The 7,757-nt window shown below is 37.8% G+C and overlaps 1 protein-coding gene across 1 annotated transcript in view; it reads right to left on the bottom strand.

Moving 5' to 3' along the window:
- The window catches only part of cdkal1 (CDK5 regulatory subunit associated protein 1-like 1), a 231,553-nt gene that overhangs the window by 79,807 nt on the left and 143,989 nt on the right, over positions 1-7,757 (bottom strand). The window lies entirely within an intron of this gene.

Raw genomic sequence — 7,757 nt, 5'->3', positions numbered from 1 at the left:
AACTATGCATCTGATTTAAGTTTGAGCTGAATACATTATTGTGAGTTCTCTTTTATTGTTTTGTGTATAGTATATATATACATTTCAATGTTGCTAGCTCTAAAAGAGACATATATCTGTCTATGACCTTAAACCACAGGAGAATAATAATTCCATGGTAGCTAAATTCATTTCAAGTTATAACTTAACTTTTTCCATGTGTGAATGTAGAAGACAAAATGTATATTTGGTTGGCATAGTATTAAAAATAAACAAATGAATAAATGAATAAAATAAATACCAAGAGCTATACCTGACCCACCGTTTTGTGAATACAAGGTATGAGCGTTTGCTCAATGAATCACGGGGGTGTTTTGACCAGCTGCACATTTAAAATGTTTAAATGGTAAAACATTCTCTTGACTTTATAGATAAGAGCTGAAACCTTTAAAATGTGACTAATAATGTCCTGAGTCCAGACCACCCAGAAGCATAACTCTCTCTGTTGCTGTTATATAAGGTTGTTCTGATCATTTTAGAGGTAAATTCTTCCTGGGCCAGAGAGAAGTGCCAATTTTCATCTTTTTTGGTAAACATGAATACAATATAAAACAAAACTTGTCATGTTAATGTTGGTCATTAAATCAAATCAGGTGCAGCTTATGAGGATGTTTTTTTGCAAGCTACACAAGGGTGAACAGGTTGAACTTTAACAAGTTAGAAGAGACAGAATGTGCTTACTTTGGTGCAGAAGAGTTATGTAAAAGTGACTCATGCCTTGCACCAAGCAGTATGCAAGGCAAAGGAACCAAACCCTCATATACTTGAAGATTGGTTTTGTTTATTATTCTAAATCCCATAATGCAAATACAAACTAAATGACATTAATCATTATCAGGACAATGTCTCAATATTTATTATTTTAAATGAAAGCAAATGTTGTGGATAACATTATGATTGCATTAATGATTTATTTCTGAATTCATAATAGGTTGGCATGATCAATAATACTCTGTGATTGTCTCTATGGATTTAGAGCTATTGTTACATTACGTTGTTATGTAATATATGATATCCAATTTTATGTGTTATTTGTTCCCAAAACAGCTGCATGGGTGAATACAGTCCGTTAAAACTCATTAACATGTTTGTGCAAATCAAACTTCAACCGATGACGCCACGGAACAATAACGGACAAGTTGTGACCAAATGCTCAAATGGAGATTGAATGGAGAGTGATTGGTTCCTTAAGGTCATGTTGTTGGTCAAGGGTCACTATACCAGTAAGCTGCTGGATCACACAGATTATTCACCTATTGACCTATCCAATTCCTCATTCCTTTGGGAGCACAGCTGTAGACCCTCCACAGCTGTTGCAGCTGGATATGCCCTCAACAATATGGGGTGCTTTTCTCTCCAGCCTTGGCTTGACAGAATTATTATTGGTTTCCCTTCTTCTGTCCCACATTAATAAAGGACACTGAAGTAAAATAAACATGTATATGACTCTGTCAACTAGCTGAGTTGTAGTAAGCAGCAGTGAAGACTCTGAAGGAATGTAATCAAGGATTTCCAGTGAGTAACACTCTGTCCTCACTTATAGACTGTGAAACTTTGTCATAATGAGCGTGTGAATTCTTGAGTTATGGCCAAAAACGTGTTTTGTGAGGTCACAGTGATCTTGACTTTTGACCTCTGACCACTGAATGCTATTCAGTTCATCCTTGAGTGCAAGTGGACATTTGTGCCAGATGTAATGAAATTCCCTCCTGAGATATCAAGTACACGAGAAAGGGATGGACATGAGGTCACAGTGACCTTGATCTTTGATCTTTGACCACCAAAATCTAATAACTTTATCCTTGAGTCCAAGTGGACGTTTGTGCCAAATTTGAAGAAATTCCCTCTAGGCATTTCTGAGATAAAGCGTCCACGAGGATGGGCCGGAAGGACCACTGGAAAACGTAGAAAAGTTTGAAAAATATATGTAGAGCTGACAGGCATGTGAGAGTGTCTCTCTTCTTGGGAGCAGGACCTCCATGGCCTGAGATAGGCAGGGTTTTCAGAGGTCAGGAACACATAACCTCCAGAGAAACCAATCTACCACCCTGAGGGGAACAAAATGCAGTCTGGAGGCCCCTCACCCTCTACTCCACCACCATCAACTATTCCTTCCTGGTAATAAGATGGGTCACACCTCCTGCTTTCTGCTAAAAACCAGCTAACTTTCCAGTTCAACATTAATACATAATACTGACATATTCTGCTCCCCTGCACACACAACCAATCCCTGACCCACAGACGCATTACTATTCCTTTATAGGCGTGTCATCTTTGGCCCCAGTGGTTCAGACACGCTTAATCCTCGAGAGTAGTTGAGGGAAAATCAGCCCTGATATTATAGCAAACTACGAAACAACTGTGGAAAATCCTCTGACCACGTTCACTCGGTAATAGCATTATTCCACCATAACAGGATTTTCTCCATAGATCATTACATTAGGACTGTACTTCATTATGTGATTTTAATTGATAGAAGCAGAGAAAAAAGAGTGAACAAAATATGGTCTATGTTGGAAGACAGGAGCAAATTAACCACTTTAATGAAATAATTATTCTACTGATTGTTGGAATTAAGCATGGCAGAAAACAATTCTGTTATACCAACTTGACTAAAATTAGTTATTATGTCATTGAAAGGAGCGTGGATTTAATGCAATTTTTCTCTACGGTCTGGATTAATTCAGCGATAAAGCTCTGTGTAGCTGAATTTGCACAGGGAACTGGACTAAATATTAAAGCATAATATCAAACTCATTTTATAAACCTGGCATATAGAAGAATAAAAATAAAAAAAACACGAATTTGGCCAATAACATTCAAACATGAGATGTGCCCTGAGGTGAACTTGAATCTCAAGCATTTTGTGTTTCAGTGGTATTTTCGTTATTCACCAGCACATCTAGAGTGTAAACTAGTCTGCCTTTAATTATGGCCGAAAACAGAGAATTGATTTCCTTCCACAACTTCATCAACATACTGTATGTTTCAAAAAGGGTCAGAGGAGCCGTGATTTTCCATCAGAGTTGATCAGTGCGAACGAGCTCCCGGACTCCATACATGCTCTAGTGTGGAAGATATCAAACATTTCGGACAAGCTGTCAAATGGGCATCTGTGTGAAAAATGAACTATTTTACTTTTGTCTCCATTGAATGCTGTTTAAATTTGCAAATACTTAATGGTTACTATTTAGATTTGTTTGACTTTCAGTGACTGGAAACCTGCAGCATGATCTACAGAGAATAACTAAAAGACTGATTTTTCACACGCTGATCTTTTTTCACTTTTTACGATGGAACATTTGTAGCTTTGATTTCTGTAATGTTAATACTTACTGCTTCATGCTTTGTTGTTTCTGACCATAAATACCACATTTTCCTCAGCCAGACTGCAGTGCATCACCAGGCATAAATGCTCAGACGTCTCCTACTGGGGAGCAGCGGGGGCTACAGTCACAAGGTATTCCTCATTGTTGAGGGCATTTAAAATTTCATGACTATGCTTTGAACTTTAATGTTTGTCCAGACTGTCAAAGATTTTTCTGATCGTGACTGATACTATGACATTAATATGTTCTCTCAGTTTCCACATCAGCTCAAATTGTTCATTTCCTCAAATTCCAAAAGTACTTGGGTAATTTGGGTTAACAAAACTTTTTTTTGTTACAACATGACATAAACTCAGCAGCAGTGTCTGTTTTCAGAGACATGCAAAGATAAAAGCTCAAGCAGTAAAGAAAAACATTACAAGACATATCTGCCTACCTTTCAAAAAACATCCAAGACATGTTACCCCAAGTTCATAATGGAGTTCAAGACATTCAACCGTGAAGGTTGTCAAGGAGGGAGGTCTGATGTGTGTCTGCATGTATGTGTGTGCATGTTTTCTCTGATAAGGAAGACCAGAGGCATTTGACCCCTCATAACCTTTGCGGAGTTGGTGGCATTAAGCTGTTTGTGAAGAAAAATACATTTGTCTTCTGCCATGTGTGTGTCAGTCAGATAAGCCCTGACCTCACACATACCTGCACAAGGGTCCTGTCCGTCTCATTCTTTGAGGTGAACTTCAATGCCTTAACAAAACGACTACTTGTGAGAACCTGCATTTACCGTGACGCTGATTCACTTTACCACACACACAGTGATCGGGCTTCCCCTTTCACCTTGTATTGTGCAGGTTTGCATAATAACACCAGCGTGAAAAGGAGAGTGAATCAGTAAAAAAAAAATATACTTTATGAGTCTCTCACAAACATGCAGACAAACACAGACTCAAAAGAGCATAATGTGAGGCCTTCTTTTCTATGTGGAGGGTTTGTAAGACTACAGGAATAAACAATAGCAGTTATAAACAGATAAATGAGGCATTATTATCAACTCCATTCTTCCAAGACAATTATTATGTTGTTACAACACACTGTAAGTTGTCTAGTCTTGCGAAGTCCAATAAAGAAGTTGGTAGTTAAGTACTGAAAAGGGTATTTTTTTAATAAATAGGGAACAATGAAACAACTTAAAAAAAAACACACTTTTCTAAGATGTTTGTTTTTATATCTAAGGATTAGGTGCTTTAAAAAGGCTTCCCTCAACAAAAAAAGAGTGTGTCTGTCTGTGTTTCTCGCGCACGGACAAACACGAGCGCACACTCTTTCTTTCTCTCACACACTCAAACACATTGGGTGTATGTTTTGGCTTGTCCAAAGCCCTGGCCCCTCTCCCAGACTCTGGACTGGACCCCAGCTATTACTACTGCAGCCAAATGGGTCAGACCACTGGTTGTGTACCGGTATTGATTTCACACAGCCGACATTACTCGTGTGTGTTTGAATGTGTGTGTTTAAGTAACAGAAGCCAGAAATTGAGTGACCACGCACACACACACATATACAAAGACTCACACAAAAGGGTAGCCAGACAGTTTATGTAAACAAGATCTTATGACGTGATTCCCTCAGTGTGGTGAGCTTGTGTGTGCGCGCGCCTTTTTGTGTCTCCCAAGACCATTTGCCACAGTGTGTTACCATTTCAGCCGGATCAGTGTCAGTGTGTTTGAGTTTCTGGTGAAAGCTAAAATAACAACTGGAGACAGGGGATAGAGACTTCTATTCCAGGATAAACAATTGCCTAACACACACGCACACACACACACACACACACACAGATAAGCATCTAAGTCAGTGTTAAAGCTAATACAGTATCGCTCCTCCACATTCAGAGAGAGCTGCAAACTGTACCCAAAAGAAATATTCAATGCTACAAGATATGTGTGAGTGCTAAGAGGAAACCAACAGGCAATATTACAATTTCAAGTAACAGACCAGTCACACAGTCACACAGTCACACACACACACACACACACAGAGATGTCAACCTGTAAATGGATAAATAAAAAGATAGAGACAAGATGACAGATGGAGAAAGAGAAAAAACAAGTGCCAGGGTGCTAAAAATAAATATCAGTATCATCCAATGTATGTAAAATCCAAAGAGAAAAATATGATTACAAAACCATCAAGCATGCTTTTTGTAACATTTTAAACTACTACTATTGTATGCATGGTGTGCCATTTGGTTGAAATTAATTTATAGCACAAAACAGCTACAGACTGATGTTCTTCCTAAACAAATTGAGCTGTTTATCATGACAGATAATGAAACAAGAAGTAGCAAACTGAACAACAAAACAGACTCAACATAAACAAAACAACATCCCTGGAATATTGCACTGCAGCTAATACTGAGCCAGTGTAGATTGTAATACAGCGGTTGGATGAGAATGAAAAATTCTGATGTTTCACAATTTCACTGACAGGAAATATAAACCAAGAAATGACACAAGAAAACCACTGAGTCAAAGACTAAACAGAGCACTGATGGTTTGGGTTCAGGGTGGCTAGATTTCTAGACAGAGCCAGAGGGAAATAATAAATGGGAGGTGGGGAAGAATGGATGGGAGAGAAGTAGATAGCTAGAAGAGTGACCTGAATGCAGTAAAGGTCTTGTTCCCTCAGATTTCCATTTTATATTTAAGCCTATGGCTTGACTGTTGACCTACAGGAAGCAGTTAAATAAAATCTATTGATTGCTGCAGTACATGAATCCGCTTAGAGCTAACTCTATGCTAACAAAATGCCTTTAATCTGCAACATCAAAAGACATGTATAGCATGTGAGCTTATAGATATTAATGATAACTTATGACAACAAGAGCAACATAATTAACCAGAGAAAAGATTGGCAATGTTCAAGTACCTAAGCACTGTGCTGATTTTCATTTTGCTTATGAACCAAGTACTTCCTCCTTCTCTTTTATTGTTTCTGTAAATGTCTGACATGTATAATCAAATGAACTAAAAATACATCGTACTGTGCTTATCTTACAAGATGCATGCTTGTCATTTCATTTCAGGGAAAAGCCATACTTAAAAATGAGAAGTTATCATCTGACAACAGCAATAACATCCTTCAATATACTATTGCATGAACAAACATTTTGCTTCTAAATCACACAGTAATACTAAGAGGTTTAAGTCAGACATGTGACCTAAACTTATCTTTATATATATATATATGAATCCCTTCATAGCGTATTATCAGAGTATCAAATCAATAGTTATTCACCACTGTTGACCTGCACTGCCATAATTTATCATAGTCAAATTCCATGACAGATTATCTTTCATACAGTAAAAGATTAAGTTTGCATCATTCCTCTTTTGCGCAATACCTTAATAAGGTCAGAATGTCTGGATATTTTTTTGAGGGGAGGGGTTTGGGAATATCTAATCTGTATCCGGAGTGTTTACTGTTAAAATCCCTGTGTGTGGGTTGGTGTGTATATTTTTGGGAGAAAACAGTTTGTAAATGAAGCATGTCAGAAATCAGGTCTCAAACATGCAATCAGTACAGCAGTTGGTTCTCCTTTTACTTATCACTAGATCCCAAGTATCACTGATCTCTTTTGTCAGTGAAAAAAGCTCTGTTTTCATCATTTGTATCTATCTTTAATAGTACTTTTTTTAAAAGTCTTGCTCTATTCTGTGTCTCAAAGACTTAATGACATCCCTGGTGATAGCAGCAATATGAACAACTTTCCAACAAATCTTATCAAACTGAGAGGAAAGATATGACTTCAAGAACAGTCATCTACAGTATATCTAGTGATCCATTAAACGAGAGGGCAACAGTCAAAGTGTTGAATGTGCTAACATTTGAAATGAACATTTTTAAAGAAGTGACATTCAATTCTTTTCAGGGTTCCAAACTGAGGCAAAATGTGCTGTCTTCTTCAATCTCAGCTGAATCGTGACCAGATTCTGTAAAGGTGAAGAGATTCTCTAAGTAAGCCAGAGAGAGAGAGAGAGATGAAGAAAGAGAATAAAAGACTACTGCCAGTCACAGAGAGAGAGAGGTGTTCTTCAAACACAACGGTGTGAGTTGTGACAAGAACTCGGCCTTATACACAAGCACCCACTCAAATGCATACGCTATACAGTACACACCCTGACTCAGTTATCTTATTCAGACTAGTCTATCATGATCAACAAGCACCCTTTCTGAAATGTAGATGCACCAATGTGAGAAAGTATTTTGTACTCACAGACACACCTGCATGCATCCAGGGATACCAAACACATAATAACACAGGATTCATATTTTGTAATTTTTCAACATTTTCCCAAAGGTATGTAAAGAGGCAAGAGTAAGAGAAGATGAACG

This window comes from Scomber japonicus, chromosome 10 (assembly GCF_027409825.1).
Source record: "Scomber japonicus isolate fScoJap1 chromosome 10, fScoJap1.pri, whole genome shotgun sequence".
NCBI lineage: Eukaryota > Metazoa > Chordata > Actinopteri > Scombriformes > Scombridae > Scomber > Scomber japonicus.
Note: the sequence above shows the minus strand (reverse complement) of the source record. Positions and strands in the feature narration are given on the sequence as shown.